Raw genomic sequence first — 18243 nt, forward strand, 5'->3', positions numbered from 1 at the left:
CCTTGGTTAAAGAAATAATTTTTGACTCTTTTAAAGACAATTCAGATTCACAACATTTGAGTTTATCTTCCAACTCATTAATGTTGTTACACAAAATTTTATTATCTTTAACCGTGGGAACGATTTTCGGCACTAGTTTCCAACCACTTACCAAACATTACCTTGTAGGATTCAATCATGGAATCCTCATCAATTTCGACTCATCCGATTCGGATGCGGATTCTTCCTTGTTGTCATTGATCAGGATATTGTTCAAGCAAATGCTTTTTCCTTTTTCCTGCAAATTTCTTGACAAAACACTTGTTAGGACAACTTTTTCTTTTTCATCCTCACTACTCTCAGAATCATCACTCCAAGTAACATTCAATCCCTTTTTATTTTTCTTTAAGGTATTAGCACATTCAGATTGAGTGTGACCAAAACCTTCACATTCTCTTGCATTTAATACCTTTTTTATTGTTAGATGGAAAAGGTTTAGAGGAATGTTACCGAAATGTTACCTTTTGGGTTCTTTGAAAAGAACTTTTTATTTCCACAGATTTCAAGAATTTTTGGAAATTTTTTGCCAATAGAACCATTTCATCATCATTTTCATCATCAGAAACAATATTTTCAGAAGCATTAAAGGCAATACCTTTGCTTTTCTCATTCGAGAGATTTTGCTTACTCTTTTTCTTGATTTGTTGATTCAACTCAAAGGTTCTTAAAGATCCCATGAGTTCCTCAACCTTCATTTTGCCAAAATCTTTCGCCTCTTCCATTGCGAAGCAATTTTGTATCAAACTGTCGGGAAGAACTCGAACAATTTTTCGAACCAAGACAGATTCATCTAGTTTTTCTCCCAAGGCAAAAAACTCATTAGAGATGTCAGATAATCTTTCATAGAAATCATTTAAAGTTTCAGTATCTGACATTCTCAATTCATCAAATCTAGTTTGAAGCATGGTAAATCGTGATCTCTTTACATCGGCGGTACCTTCAAATTGAATTTGAAGGATTTCCCATGCTTCTTTTGATTCACAAGATGATATTAATTTAATAAAACCTTCACCAACACCATTAAAAATAGCATGTAAAGCCTTATTATTATAACCGAACGCTTTTCATCTTCAGTGGTCCAACTGAGTTCAGATTTTACCTGAGTATTACCTTTTTCATCATTTTCAGTAGGTTGAGACCATCCTGTAAGAATAGCTCTCCATGCTTTCTCATCTTGCGATTTGATGAAAGCTCTCATCCTGACCTTCCAATAAGGATAATTCGACTCATTCAATAGAGGAGGTCTAGAGATGGAACTTCCTTCTGCAAACAAAGACATCTCACACAAAACAAGTTAAACGGAATAACCTCAAGATCTCACTAAGAGTTTAGTGACTCGCTCTGATACCAATTGAAATTCCGTATTTTAATATTCCCAGTTTGATTATTTAATTAAATGATTAATTAAATGCGGAATAATAAAGCTAGTGCGAAAACAGTTTTCGTAGTTACGAATGCAACTCTGTAACTCCGGAGAAACCGAGAAAAACAAAATAAAGGCATAAAAGTAAAAACACACAAGATTTTTGTACGTGGTTTCAACAATCCTTTCAGATTGTTACTAGTCCACGGGGCCACGCCCAGAGATAAGATTCATTAGATCGGTATCAAAAATACAAAGTAATTGACTTATGCATAAATAGACTCCCTCTTATTGTATGACGCAAGCTTGATGTATTCCACCTACTAACCGAATCTTGATAAAACTCCAAGTGCTCGAACTCCCTTCGATCACCTTGAAGAGTGCTTGAATCCTCCCGATTCAAGGCTTAAAGGCTATCTCCCGAAAGCCTATACAACCATCTCCCGAAGGTTGTGTGCTTGTATCCTCCCGATGCAAGACTTCAAAAGCAATCTCCCGAAAGCTTGTAAATACCCTTCTCCCAGAAGGTGCAACGATGTTCTTCTTCGTTGTAGACTTGAATACGGACTCGAGACAATACAAACAACAAATAAACAGAGTAAGAGTAGAACAACTCTTCTCTACAAATCAAAGACTCTCTTTTCTAAAGATATGAATGAAATTCAAAGATACAAGAGAGGTACCAAGAGAGGTACTAAACAAAGACACTCTTTCCTTAAGATATGAAAGCAATTCTAAGTGTATGAAAGAGATCCAAAACCTAGCAGCTATAAGATGTATTTATAATGAATATACATCTCATAGACAGCTTACATTCGGTCTGAACAAGACCTCAACCCACTAGAAACTTCCCTAAAATAATTCTTCAATCAGTCCAGGAATTTCCGTTTCTGTACATACAGAATCGTGGGCAGTAACTACAACTTTCCTTTTATAGAAAAGGAAAGTCTAGCTCCGGTTTTCTCTTCAAGAAACCTGATCTAAGAAAATGGGAAACTCAACACAAGATCAGAATAACAGCTGGTTAGATAAAAAAACGAAATGGGTAACCAAACTTACCATTTTTACCTTTTTTCCAAAAATAGGAAAGCTAGACAACTTTCCTTTCAAGTTTGATTTACACAAATATGGAAACCATATCAATATATGCCAGCCGAAATATACATTAAATAATAAAATATTTTTGTCAATTAAATATGCCAAAAATGGAATTAACAGAGTGTCATATCACCGTTTCATTCATCTTATTTATATATATTGATTGATTATTTTTTTTTTCCATTTCAAAAAAATAATAATAATAATAATAAAATTACTTTCACATAAAATTTGCATAATTCTCACATCTTTAATGTTCAATCTATATTTTTATTTTATTTTGTTTAAGATTTAGCATCACTTAAACTAGGTATTAGTAACATACAATGCATGTTTAAAATGCAAGTTATTGGTATATATATTTTTTTTATACAATATATTTCTTTTTAGTTGTATGATATTTATTATTTTTAGATGTTATTTTCTTACTGTGTTATGAATAATAGTAATATATATTTTACAATATATTTCTTTCTTATATATATTTTAATGTAAGTATATAATATTATTGCTATGCTATATATATATATTTAATTTTATATATATATTTTAATTATATGATATATCATTTATTTTAGATAATATTTAGTTTCTATTTAATTATATACAATGGTAGTATATAATTTTGTTACCATGGTATATATATTTTAATTGTAGTATATAATTTGGTTAACATGGTGTATATATATATATTTAAAAATATGTTATTATTATTATTATTATTATTACAAACTGATAACGATACAATAAATTTTATTATATTTGTAAGTGTTTTATATCGCCAATACAGTACAAAGCTCGTTAAAGAAACTTTTATAACATGTTTAGTTTTATTAATATACATTACAAAAAATCTTACTTTTAGTCACAACAAAACTTGTGACTAATTATAAATCATCATTCCTATGTTGTGACTAAAAAGTCCGTGACTAAAAGTATTAGTTACAAAAATTACAATTTGTTGTGACTAAATGTAATTTTAGTGACAATACTTGTTGTGACTAAAACTAAATTAGTGACAACTTGTATCTAAATACTATGTTTTAGTCACAAGTAACATTTTGCTGTGACTAAAAGTCACATTTAGTCACAAAAAAATTGTGTTTTAACTAAACAGTTGTCACCAAAAGTAACAGTTTTTTGTAGTGATATACTAAATTAGTTGATATAAAGGTTGTTTACAGAGGTCTAATTGTTGTTTCTCCACATATTACTATTAAGGTACAATTAATTATCGATCAGTGACAAAAAAAATACTGACAAATAGTTTCTTATATATACACGTCCACATTTAACAAATCTAGTTGCAATTAAAATGCACGTTAGTTTAATAATAGTTTTGCTGTTACAATATCATAGTATTATAAAAACAATGCTCGAAATTATCAAATACATGACCTGAATAGATAAAACACGATTGTTGTAATATTCATTTGTATTAAATATGTAAAATTATTAGTTGGCTCGCAACAGATATAACTGTTGCATTACAGTTTCATCACAATTGTCTTGAAGTTGACTTCTTTCCCTTTTGGCCGTCGGAGTTGGAATTTTTTTCAGGCAAAGACACCTTCGACTTCGTCTTCACTGGACGACGACCACCTTTAGCCGAGGGAGCGAAATCATAGTCATCATCGTTGATGATTGGGCGTTTCTCTTTAACCTTGTTAGCAACTATTTTATGACCTATTTTTGAAGCTTTTTCTAGCAATAGAGATGGAAAAAGTAAAGTCACAGGTAATAGCCGTTATAAATACGAAATGAAAGATATATAAAAGAAAACTGATAAAAGAGGCAGTTAGAAGAAGAAGATGGCAAAGGTTATGGTTGGGAGGTAGTTTTAGTGAGTTTTGAACGTGGGTTTCGAAAGGGTAATTAATGGCTGGAATGTGGTTTTAAAATAAAAAATTAAGAAAAAAAAAATTGAATGTTAAATTTAAAAATAAAAAATGAAAGTAAAACGAGAAAAAAAAAATGTTAATATTCGAGTTGACATGAATGGATATGTGTAAGTTGTATTTTGGTAAATAAAATCTCATTAAAGACAAAATTGTTGTCCAGGTCTTATGAAAGTATTTTTTTGAATAAAGTGTTAATTTGTATTTTTCATGTAAAAACTTTTTTTATTTTTGTTAAAAAAGTTATAGTATATAAATTTATTACTACAGTGTATTAATTGTTTTGTGTTACGATATTAAATATATTGTGCTACCATTTAAGGCACATAATAGCACCCTAGTTAGTTTTAGGCTAAGGCGAGCAAGGTTGCGGCTAGAGCCCATCTAGTCTAGGGGCACAAATGAAGAAAACGTTATTTTGAAAAATACACATTTTTTTATTAATTTTTAAAAATATAATAAAAGCATCTCTAATGGTAAAAAATTATGGGATGCTTGCTGAGATGGATAGATAAAGTGACAAAATATTGAGATGCTATACCATTAGAGGAAAAAGAATACTATTCTACGAATATATGATGCTATCATTATTTTTTTAATAAAAAATTATTGTTGCTAAAAAATTAAATAATAATGTGTGAGATCATAATTATATTATTTTTGAAGAGTGCTATACCATTGGAGTGATTTTAGAAGTAAGAGTGCCAAAAATAATGTGGAAGAGAGATAAAATAAAAGATTATATTTTTAGATGATGTGAAGATTTTTAGCATCTGCTACCATTGGAGATGTTCTAAAGGTCCAAAAAAATTATTTTTCTTAAGGCCCAAATACAACTTAGGGCTGACCTTATCTACTCCTTAGAATATTATATGTAGAAATTACACAATATGTGAAAAAAATTATAAGAGTTTAGTTTTTTATGGCATAAATAAATAATGCTAAGGGGTTATGGGTTTTTTTTTTTTTTTGTTTTACATTTATATGGGGTTTTTTTATGCCATATTTTTGTAAAAAAAGATGGAGATTCTATATTTGTAAATAATAATAAGTTTTGCCGGAAAAGTAACCTTTTAGTTTCTTTACTACAAAATTCAATTTTCAAATACTAACTAATTTCTAAAATAACTTATAAGAAACTAAATTTTTAAATATGATATTTTCTCTGCTGTATAGGATATGTTGGTGTTACTTAAAGTAAAATTATTTAGATGCTAGAAATTTTTTAAATATGAAATATTATAATATTTATTGTAGTAACCTATAAAATAAATTGTATACTTATTTTGTTCAAATATAATATTTAGTTATTGTTATAAAATAATATAAAATAATATAAAGTAGATGAGAAGAAAGAAGAAGAAGATGAAGAGAGAAAGAGAAAGTGAATGAGAATTTCTGAGTTATTTATTTCAATGGGGTGAACCCCTATTTATACAAATACAAGAGTGAGATATTAAGAAACTAAGAAAAAGGGAAACTAAGGAAAGAGGAATGTTGATTACAATTCATGGTAATAAATAAAAGATTTGGACATCCACATAAATATATATTTATAACACTCCCCCTTGGATGTCCATAATAACTGCCTTATTAAAAATCTTGCTGAAAACTTGATCAAAGGAAAAAGAGTATAGTGTAAACTAACTCCCCCTCATTTAGGCATTTGTGGAGATCTTCTAATCGACGAATTTCGATATTATCTGCCGTCTTCTCAAATGTTGATGTTGGTAATAACTTTGTGAATAAGTTTGCAAGATTGACACTTGATTGAATATGTTGAACACCAATATGAATTTTCTTGAAGCGTACAAAGAAGAATTTGGTGAAATGTGTTCTGACTCTATCTCCTTCAATGTACCATCCTTTTAGTTGAGCGATGCAAGCAGTATTATCCATAGAGAATTGCTTGGGTTGATACTTCTTTATTGAGTGCAATTCATATGTTTCCCAAATATGCTATGTCAATGATCTCACTCACACACATTCTCTACTTGCTTCATAAAATGCAAGTATGTTAACATGATTTATAGTTGCCTCGTTAAAAACCTTGCCAGAAAAACCCAGTGGGACAAAATCTGAGCTAAGGGAAAAAAGAGTACAATATATATTTCATATTCATAACTATTTACAAGTTGCCTCGTTAAAAACCTTGCCAGGAAAACCCAGTGGGACAAAACCTGAGCTAAGGGAAAAAGAGTGCAACATGAATATGTCTCCCCCTCATGCACATATGATCCATAATTCTTTTGGTGATAATAAATCTCATAAGATTATTGTTATCACTTTTAAAATATCACAATATACAATCTTTGATCATATATTTTCTATAACTCTTCCAGAGTATGTATGGACTTCTAAATTATAGATGAGGGGTTCGTGGAACATTAGTCTTTATCCAACTAATTGTATCATTCATGTGTGTACACAACTTTGTTCATACGAAAATTTAAAATTTCAAGTAGATATGAACATAACACATTAATGGTACTACAAATTTTCATTTGTGACAATGATGGTACTCCAAGACCATATATTTATTCCATCTTGTTTTATGATCTTAATTTCCATATCAAATGATCATATATCTATAATTCTTGATACATATGAAGTACTTCAGGACTTGATACTAATGAACAAACTTTATACATTAATATTTCTCGAAATACAAAAGAAATAAAAGTTTGTTCTTCAATTAATCAAAAACTCTTCAAGAGTCTATCACAACGTATAATTTACGTATTTATACTGCATAGACAACCATACGTATTTTTCAAACAATAATTTACTTACATGTCTTTATTTCATACAAAGATCTTTGTCATATAGTGCGCGCGACTTAGAATTTATATCACTTAAGACATGTATTAAATTCTTCTAGAATTTTTAGATAAGGCTTATTTCAAATTCTCACTATATTAGGAGCTCCAAATAAATAACCTTTTGTTGCAACATTTATGTGACGCTTATAAATCCTCATAAAATATATTCCAGGCTATAATCAAATCATGATTATATTTTCTCAATATTTAAGCCTTACTTCAATCAATCTCATGTCTATGCAAAATTTGTACAACAATTCATTATGTACAAATACATATATGCAAATTTCTCATTAGAAATATTTATTTGCACACCCTACAGGTCTTACTTCACTTTATGTGAGTAAATTTGTCTGGATTGCGTCATAATATTTTGGCCAAAAATCAAAATGTATGTCGATGATTCTCGACAAATCTAATACCATGATCCTTGCTATCTCATGTTAGTTTATTGCATATGCAAACATTCAATATTTATTGTCGACAAAAATTTCAATAAATGATAATTTCCTCCCATATTGACATAACTTATAGAGATCTCTTTAAATTACATATTTTTCAAATATGTTTATCATTTATAGGTACCTATATAGAATCACTTCAGGGATTCAATTATGATCAAATGTGTTATGTCTAACTTCTCTTGGGAGTCTTTTCGAGTACCGTTTTCATCACGGTTATCATTTTAATACTTTATAACATTAAGGTATCTCCATGAGTGCCTCTAGATTTAACAACTTCAGGGCAAATCAAATGAACATTTATTAATAATTTCTACATTGTTCATTTACGCTTCAGGCGTTTTCAACTCATTCTATCTCAACTTTGAATAATATTGATTTGCAGTTGGTATATATCATTTTGAACTATATTGTTCTTATATACTTTGTGCAAGGATCATTTTTCAAAAATTATCATCGATCCCAACTGCTTCTCTCCCCCTGATCGAGAGAATTTTTAAAAATTGTGATATCTAATAATATTAATATACCTGTAGGGATTTCAATATATCACAATGAATCAATATTTATTTAAACTCATATATACTATATGACATTGAACTTCAGGTTCAATAAACTTCAGTTTCTAAGAATGAGTCATACGTGTATAATTAGAAATACATAAATTTACACATTTTGTAAATGCATGATCATATAATCTTATCACATCGATAAGAAACTATGCAATAAAAATCTAACAATGGCTCAAGATTGTTAAGAAAATATAATTTAAATATTTTCTATGTGCAAATATATGCACATTCTTCTTTTGAGCCTTATAAATAACAATGAGAAGAATCTTCTGGTTCTTCAACAAAATTTAGTCAAATTCTTTGACAATTTATTGCATATGATTGATCATGTCAAAATAATTCAATTCATGAACTTCAGGTTCACTATAATTTGTATTTCAATGAAACTTTCAAAATGTAATGTAAATTCATTACAACATAATCATTACAAGTTTCATTTTTATATACACGAATAATATAATTATATTATTCTCCAAAACATATACACTCTTCAGGAATCACTGTCATCAATTCAATGATGTGTATAATTTAAAAGATACATGACAACTTCATCATGTTATTGTAATGGTCAAATAGATATAACCATAACATATCATTCATTTTTCCTGATATCTTTTTAACAAGTCGTCTAATTTATTAATAGACTATTCATCAGTCTAATTATCATGATTTGATATATTATATATTTAAATGTATAACAAGTACATATAATAAGTTATTTATTATCACTTTCATAACTAGATAAAAGTTACACATCTAGGTACATACAAAGACATTTTACTACTCAAAGTAGCAATTGTATGTAAGACTTCTTCAGGAAGCTTTTCAACTAATCATTTTGTGATTCTTTATCACTTTGATTATATTGGATCACTAACAAATATTAGTAAATTATATATCCACTTTTGGGAATATGCAAACTGAATTATATGGTAACTATATATTTACATATCATGTACCAACAATAGTTTGAAACTATTGATTTCAAGAAATAATAAAATATGTATATATTAATTTGCTTCTGGCATTACCAATATATGTGAAATCTATATTCTTTGAAATAGAATTTCATGTCTATTCATTCTCTTTAGGTAATGATATTTAAATATTCTAAATGTACAATAAGTTTGTACAATTCACATTCTATTAAATAATCAAGTATACTTTTATCTTGACTATAAGTGTGTCCGTACTACAGGTACGCGACCACTATTATTCAATTCCACACATGATATATAGATTTCATGCACTTTGATTGTGTGTGGTATCTCATCTTTTGGTTATTTCCAATTTCTTCTGGAAATATTTGAGTAGCAAACAATGCCATTGATTATTTAAAATCATTACATTCACTTCGGGGAATGACGTTGAACAAGTAGAACATTATTATAAATTTCTTAAAAATTTATTACTTGTTCATATATAAAAAGAAATTACTCAGCAATTTCTTTAACAATATTTCAAAGAATATATGAATACAATTTTTGCATAATCTCCAAGATGTATATGCAAAATTTAATCTTTAATATATATCACATGCAATAATTTTCAACATTGCAAGCAATAACAGTGTATAATAACATGACTAATACAAACAATCTTTAAAAGTAGTTGACTTCAATTCGTATCATTCTCTGCAGGGAATGATGAACAATAAATACATGTCTCATGTATTTAAATAACATTAGTCATGCTCACTGTTATTCTTATACTTTGATGTTTCAATGCAATTTTCTTAATATTCTTTTTAGGTATTCAAAACCCACTATAAAATTGCATCAATAATAATCATTTTTAATGATTCTTTAGTTGTATTCACATAAATACAATCATTTTTTTTGACAAATATAAAACATTTACTTCTGGAAATGTTTGTCAAAATCTATATCGATATTAAATTACTTTTCATTGTCCTCAAAGAATACAAGAACATATATATAAATATGTATTCATCTCTTTCATTATATATCCATCAACTATATAATGGATATTACATTTGCATAATCTTCAGGATACATGCAAGATTTTATTGAGGACGCATAATCATCAGGATATATGCAATATTTTATCGAGGATGCATAATCTTCAGGATATATGCAATATTTTAACGATGATGCATAATCTTTAAGATATATGCAATATTTTATCGAGGATACATAATCTTCAGGATATATGTATAATTTATATAGATTTTCTTTATCATATCATAGGCAAACATATATTGTAAATATTATGAATGATAAGAACATAATATGTATATATATATGAATCAAAAATAAATATATAAAAACATATACATATATATATAATATATAGATATATATAGATAAAAAGAAAAAAAAAAACCAAAGGATTCTTGAAATTGTTTCAGTCAGATAAGTATATATATAAATATATATTTAGTGTATCGTGACTTTGAAACAATTCAAGAATTTTAACAAGATACTTACATTGGGTCTTAGGCAGAGACTCATGCTTGAAGCTTGGGCAGAGACTCGTGCTGATAACGTGTTATAAAATAATATAAAATAATATAAAGTAGATGAGAAGAAAGAAGAAGATGATGAAGAGAGAAAGAGAAAGTGAATGAGAATTTCTGAGTTATTTATTTCAATGGGGTGAACCCCTATTTATACAAATACAAGAGTGAGATATTAAGAAACTAAGAAAAAGGGAAACTAAGGAAAGAGGAATGTTGATTACAATTCATGGTAATAAATAAAAGATTTGGACATCCACATAAATATATATTTATAACAGTTATTTCTTTATTAACAATTTATAAAAGGAAGGGAAATGTTACTTTTATCTTGTTCATTAATTTTTATATTGAAAAAATATATATATATTTCTCACAACTCAAAATATAGCTTCAAATGGTATATTAAATAATAATATATCATATAATATTGCCTAAAAATTAAAAAATAAAATCATAATTTTAAATCTAAATAAACAACTAACTAAATGTGTACGAAAAAAAAATTATCTTGAAACAATTTTTTTTTAAAAAAATAACTAATTGATATATTATTTATATCAAAAGCAATTAAAAAATTATTTTTTTTAAAACTTACAAAACACTGAAATTGCTGAAGGCAAGAATTTTCAAGTTTTTTTTTTCTATTTTTGGTAATTATTTTAAATTTTAGTATTTATGCTGATGTGGCACATCGGTATTTGTACAAATAAATTTATTGAAGTTATTTTGGTAAATAAAATTAATTTTAAGTATAATATTAAAAAAAAACCTAATTAATACCCATTAAAAATATTCCTTATATATTAAGTAAATTAGCCTAAATAATAAAAAGGACTTTTTTATTTTTACACTTCAAAACATCGTATAGAAACCCCTATTACAACTAGCGCTGAAACCACTTTAAAAATCTAAACTGTAAATTTGAAAAAAAAAAAAAGTATATAAAGTAATTAACCATAATAAAATTGACAAAAATTAATTTAAAACTAGAAATATTAAATTCATCAAAATATATGACATTTTTACAATATTATACAAAAATAAATAAAAAGTAATTATTTCATATAATTAACTTTTTTTTTTAATAAAAATCATAATATTATTAAGAAAATTGAAACTAGTATATATATATATATATATATTTTTAAAAAAATCATATTTATGTAATTTCCTAAGAGAAAAAGGCATATTTTGTATAATTTCGACATTAATTAATCTCACCACTATATCTTTTGTTTTTTTTTAAAAAATAAATAATAATATATGACCATTTACATATATAAATATAAAGGAAATTGCTGGGTTTTCATATAATTTGTGCAAAATATAGTTTAATTTTTCCAAAAAAAAAAAAAAGTGAGAAAAGTAGTTAAGGACAGCCAGTTACCTGCTTAGGTAATTGGTTACCTTATAATATTTTTCTTATATTTTTTTAAACTTTTTTTTAATATATTTCCCATAAAATAATTTTATTGAAAAAAGATATATTTTTATAAACTTTTGCCTTAAAATTATAAAAACGAAGATTCTCCAAAAGTAAGACTGGTTTGGGCTATTACGGATCCCTTAAGTCCAGGCCCCAAATTCCTTTAAAAAAAATCCAGGCCCCAAATTAGAGAAAGTTGAATTGATTTTTTAAGGGTCTAATAAATGACAATTTTACTGAAAACCATTTGTCAAGCCAATCTTGTAGTATTTTTTGAGTTTGTCTATTGCTTATCATAAAATAGAATAATAATAATAATCATAAGGAAAGATTAGCAAAATTCAACAAAGACAAGTATCAACAAATCCTATATTTTGACTCAATAAAGAAAAAAAAAAAAAAATACTATACGAAGATCTTCTAAATAAAAAAAGGGCAACGGTATAAATCAGAAATTGGAAATAAAATATGGAAGTGATCTGAAATAAACCATACAAAAAAGAGTTTTTATAAATAAATAAATAAATAAAATGTGGAGTCTGTAGTACGTACGTAAACAATGTCATATTATTCTTTGACGATAAGACGTATTAATTATTCTTTATAAAAATGCCACACTAAATTGACCTACTACACTTTATAACCAACAACTCTTGAATCTTACATTATTATTCATCAATCACTAAATACTCATTTTTTCCCATTAATTTTTCTTAAAAAAAAAAGAACATTGTCAAGTCAGAATGCAGATTGATTTATTCTAATTTTTCCACTTTATCCCAAAATTTATCCCATGGGATACAAAAGAGTCAAAGAAAAATAAAATTCTTATTAACAAAGTGGACCACCTCAATAGAAGATGCTCGAAATCTAAATATATATATCTCACATGAACCAAGCTGTTACTTTATATATTTTTATAAAGTCCACACTCACATCAAGTACACCTACCTTCACTTCCTCTCATTAATTCTACTTTTATTATTATTATTATTATTTTATTTTTACACGAAAAAGTAAAAGATTTAATTTTTAGGCCGAAAAGGAAGCGTTTCATATTAAAATAAATACCTTTAGCCGTTGGGCAAATTGACTTGCCAAATTGGAGGAAGACTTCACATTTTTTTTTATCAAGAAAACAAACCGCCGACCAAGTTTGACTACATTTCGACCGCCACACTTAGTTTTATCGCACTATATGTGTCTCTTTTCCTCATCAAAACACAATCAAAGTACACTTTTTTTTCCAAAGAAGAAACTCGAAAAATAAATTCAATATTAACGCATATGAAAAATATTACTTAGAGAATATAATGGTGTTTGATATTACTTAAATATGGTGTTTGATATTACCAAAATATGTTATATATGGTGAGTAATTTAATATTAAGTTCTATATATATCTTATATAAAAAATTGTTCACTAATCTTTCGGGACGGACCCACTTGTGTTAATGGGGCTACAGTTCCCATTAATAAAAATACTATTTTTTAAAAAATTTAATTTAATTTTTTTAAGGGTGTCTACACATTTGGTATTCTGTGTTTTATCTAAATACAAGTTTGGTACCCTGTATTTTTAATAATGCTTATTTGGTACCTTGTATTTTACAATCATACCTATTTGGTACCCTTAATTTAATTTTTTTTGATAAAATTTAATCAATACAATCAATAGTCTAAAATTTTATGAATTCTAAATTCAAATTTATTTATTTGATTACATATAATTGACAATTGTTTGGTTAAATTAATAAAACTGTATTGATTAAATTTTATTTTAGGGTACCAAATATTTACAATTTAAAAATATGAGGTACCAATTTAAAACTGTATTTTATTTTAAAAATATGTACAATTTAAATTTTATTTTATTTAAAGTATTATTGAAAATATAAGGTACCAAATATATTTTTGGTAAAAATACAAGGTAATAAATAAGTATATTCTTTTTTTTTAATTTGATAATAATAGATTAAAATAGTAAAAAAATTCCACGTAATAAAAATTCTGAGTCGGTCGACACCATCATCTTATTATAGTGTCCAATACTTAATTTTTAATAATAATAATAATCATGTGTAACGTATATACATGAGAGTAAGGAAAAGGTAGAGAGATAAAAAGGAGAAAGTAAGTAATTCTTTTTCAACATTATCTGTAATTATTTTGATAGGTACATTCTTTTATTTTTGGGTACATAGATTTTGTTTTGTCTAAGTTGTGAGTTTGAAAGTGGACTTTGAGAGTTGAGCTTCCACACCTTATAATATGTAGCTGTGATTTAGGTTAAATGATAGATTATAGGTCAGACGTTGCCTAAACCCGCGTGACCGTGTACACAACTTTTTCACCTACTTTGCCTAATTCCAACTTAATTTTATCTTTAAATCTTACACAAATATTATATTGGATTATAATGGTATAGGACAAGTGAATTATTCATGGGAAATTTGATTTTCTATACTTAGAAAATCAAAAAATTTGATTTCTAAACCAATAATTTAAACCCTAAAAAAACTATACTTTTTTTTCAAAACCCCAAAAATACCCCTCTCATTATTCTCAACCATCTCTCTCTCTTCCTCCTTTCTCTCTCAAAGCAATCCCACCCGAAACCCAACTAAGAAAGCACCAAATCCAACCGATCCACCTCCGGCGTTCCACCCAAAACGCCGATCGACCACCACCCACGGTGAACCACCGCACCCACGGTAGACCGCACCCACCCACCGACGGTAGACCGCACCCACCCACCCTAGATCGCACCCACCTACTCTTGACCGCCCCCACCCACTTCCTGCGATTTTCTCTGAAACTTTTTTTTTTTTTTTCCTGCGATTTGAGAGAGGGAAGAAGACAAAGGTCCGATGGTCGGACCCATCGGACCCCCAAGGTCCGACCATCGGACCTTTGAAATTTTTTTTTTTTTTTTTTTTTTTTTTTTCTCGCGATTCCGGAGAGAGAGGAAGAAAGGGTCAGATGGTCGGACCTTCGGGTCAGGTCGGACCCATCGGACAGAAGGTCCGTAGGCTAATTTTTTTTTTTTTTTTTTTTTTTTTCCCGCGATTTGAGAGAGAGGGAGAGAGAGGTCGATGGTCGGACCTTGGGGTCCGATGGGTCGATTGGTCGGACCCCATCGGACCATGGTCCGACCATCGGACTCCGGGGTGTGGGATTATTGGGGCCAGAAGCTAGATAGAGAGAGAAAGAGAGATAGTTTTAGTTTGGGGGTATTTTTGGGGTTTTGAAAAAAAAGGTATAGTTTTTTTAGGGTTTTAATTATTGGTTTAGAAATCAAATTTTTTGATTTTCTATGCATAGAAAATCAAATTTATGTGTCTTCATTTGGCTATATTTATATTTAAATAATGGGTAGAAGAAATAAAAAACTAAAAATCAGTTTTTATTTTGTTTATATCTTTTTAATATAAGGATTTTTTTTAATAAATTTTATTCAGAAGCTTTTTATTTGTTTAGGTGGAGCACAAACAATATATTTTTGGAAGTCCAAGTTTCATTTAATAATGGTCCACATCCACATCCACATCCACATCATAGAATGACTTGGTTATTTATTTTTTTGTTAAAGGAGAGCTAGTCAATTTGGCAATTACTCCTTGCTGACTGACTCATGTGTGGAATTGGATGTGTCTGTTTGGTCTTATTGCGTAATCTTGTGCTTAGTTTGCACACGTAGCTTTGTGTACAAGACTACTTTCGCAACACTCATATTTCAGATACCTAAAGAATAAACAATATAAATTTATTCTGTATTTTTAATATTGCATAATTGCAATCTCAACCCGAAATAAAAAATAAACACAATCGCGATCTCTTAGTAAACCTTTGTCTCTCAATAAAATACAGTATGTTTTGTTTAGTATTCCTAGCCCTAAAAGTCCAGGTCCATATAGATTTAGGTCTAACGTCTATAAAGCTACGTGGCGAGAGATTTAGTTGGAGGTCAGTAGAGCTACTATTCACTTATTTGATAGTGGTGTTATCTCGGCTGAATTTAATGAAACTACAATCTCCTTGATTCCAAAAGTTGGTAATCTTTCAAGGGCTATTGATTATAGGCCTATAGTTTGTTGCTCAACTATTTACAAATACATCTCTAAATTGTTATACTTAAGATTAGGAACGGTGTTGCATTCTTTAGTGAATTAGAATCAAGACGCTTTTGTTAAACACCGATCATTTGCCCACAATATTCTCATCTTCTAGGATCTCATTAAAGATTATGGCAGGAAGAATACTTCCTCTAGGTGTGCTATCAAGATTGATCTCAAGCCTATAACATTGTAGATTGGTGCTTCGTTGACGATCTCCTAAAAGCTATGTGTTTTTTTAGCTAGGCGCATGGGTTAGATAATGACTTGCTTGAAAGGAACTACATACTCTTTAATGATGAATGAGAGGCTTCAGGGTAAGTTTAATGGTGAGAAGAGTTTAAGACAGGGTGATCCAATTTGACCTCTCTTCTGCTTTTTGTACTTGATATGGAATATTTAACTAGAAAGTTGAAGTTTGAAACCCAAGAGAAATCATTTCGCTAGCTATCACCCCATGTGTAAATGAAGCTCACTAGCCTTTGTTTTGCAGACGATTTAATTTGTTTTGCAAGGGCACTTTACAAGTAGTGAGACATTTAAAACTTGCTCTAGATGACACCAGAAATGCTTTGGGTTTGATGGCCAATAAAGAAAAAACTCAACATTTCTTTGGAGGGGTTGCTGAAGAAGTTAAAGTTACCATTATGTAAGAACTTCAATTTGAGAAAGTTAAGTTTCCTCCTAAGTAGTTGGAAGTTCCTTTAAGTCCTACTAAATGGAGAATGGAGGATTATGGTATAATCCTTACAAAAATCAAGCTCAGAATTCAAACTTAGGCATCTAGGCATTTATCTTTTGCTGGCCGAAAAAACTACTGGATGAGTATTTTTGTGTTTCCTCAAAGTATAATCAAGGAAGTGGAGAAGCTTTGTCGTGAGTTTTTGTGGGGGAAAAATAGAAACAGAAGCAAGATTCACATAGCCTCTTGGGAGAAAGTCTGTCTCCTTAAGGCTTATGGAGGTCTTGGGTTTCAGGAAAGTACTACTAAATGTAACAGAGCTATTTTGGCTATGTGTGTGGGCTATAATGGGGAAACATGAACTATTATGTGTCAAATGGATAAATTCAATCTACCTCAAGGAGTCTAATTTCTGGGACAATTAGTTAAGACAAGATACAAGTTGGTATTGGAGAAAATTATGTCACTTAATTGAGGCAAGCTTTTAGCAAGAGTAATATTTAAACTGCTGTATGGAATGTTAAATTCAGAGCTTCCAAACATTATAGCAGTTTGCTGCAACAAACTTAAGTGTCTTACAAGAAAGTTGTTTGGTATCGATTGAGCATTCCAAAGCACATATTTACGATTTGGCATGCAGTTAATTTGTGACAGTCAGTAGTCTCGTGATCCATAAGGGGAAATACCGGGTAAGCTGTACAATCCCACACCGCCTGGGGAAGGTCAAGTGGGATGATTCTGAGACTGTGTAGGTATGGGACTACACAGTTAAAGAGCACTTAAATTGATTGATTGGTACTACCTATATCAACAAAGTGCATCTTATTTTTTGGTAGCCCATCACGAAAGAACTCCATGGTTAAGCGTGCTTGACCTGGAGTAATTTCAGGATGGGTGACCTCCTAGAAAGTTTTTCCAAGAAGCATGCGAGTGAGGACAAAGCACGCTAAAAACACTCGTGTTGGTTTGTAGGGTCAATCGTCAATCCAAGAAACAGCCAAAGTGGCATACTCGTGTATAAGAGCCATAATTCCATGGGTGTAAGGGCCCAATAAAAGCTTGAAGCAGGGACATTATTCTCACATGTCACCTGAGATCTTCTCCCTAGGTTTTGCGTGTCTATAGAGAGCTCTCTTTATTTAGCCTGTGGCTTGAAAAATGAGAACCATTATCATTTTTTTAAGTGTTGTTTTTTTAAGACATTGGTGGATTTACTATTTACTTGGTTGGGGTATAAAGCTTGGCCTCTTGACTATGAAAGCTGGATAATGGATAAGGTGGATAA

General features: G+C 29.2%; 1 protein-coding gene across 1 annotated transcript in view; it reads left to right on the plus strand.

The window, feature by feature from the left end:
- LOC115712185 (glucan endo-1,3-beta-glucosidase 12) overlaps positions 1 to 12091 on the plus strand; it is an 80876-nt gene extending 68785 nt beyond the window's left edge. Inside the window, exon 4 of the transcript XR_009687459.1 lies at positions 12066 to 12091. The gene's annotated coding sequence lies outside the window, so the exon portion shown is untranslated. The remainder of the gene's footprint in view (positions 1 to 12065) is intronic.
- Positions 12092 to 18243: the final 6152 nt, after the last annotated feature.

Source organism: Cannabis sativa, chromosome 4 (assembly GCF_029168945.1).
Source record: "Cannabis sativa cultivar Pink pepper isolate KNU-18-1 chromosome 4, ASM2916894v1, whole genome shotgun sequence".
Taxonomy (NCBI): domain Eukaryota; kingdom Viridiplantae; phylum Streptophyta; class Magnoliopsida; order Rosales; family Cannabaceae; genus Cannabis; species Cannabis sativa.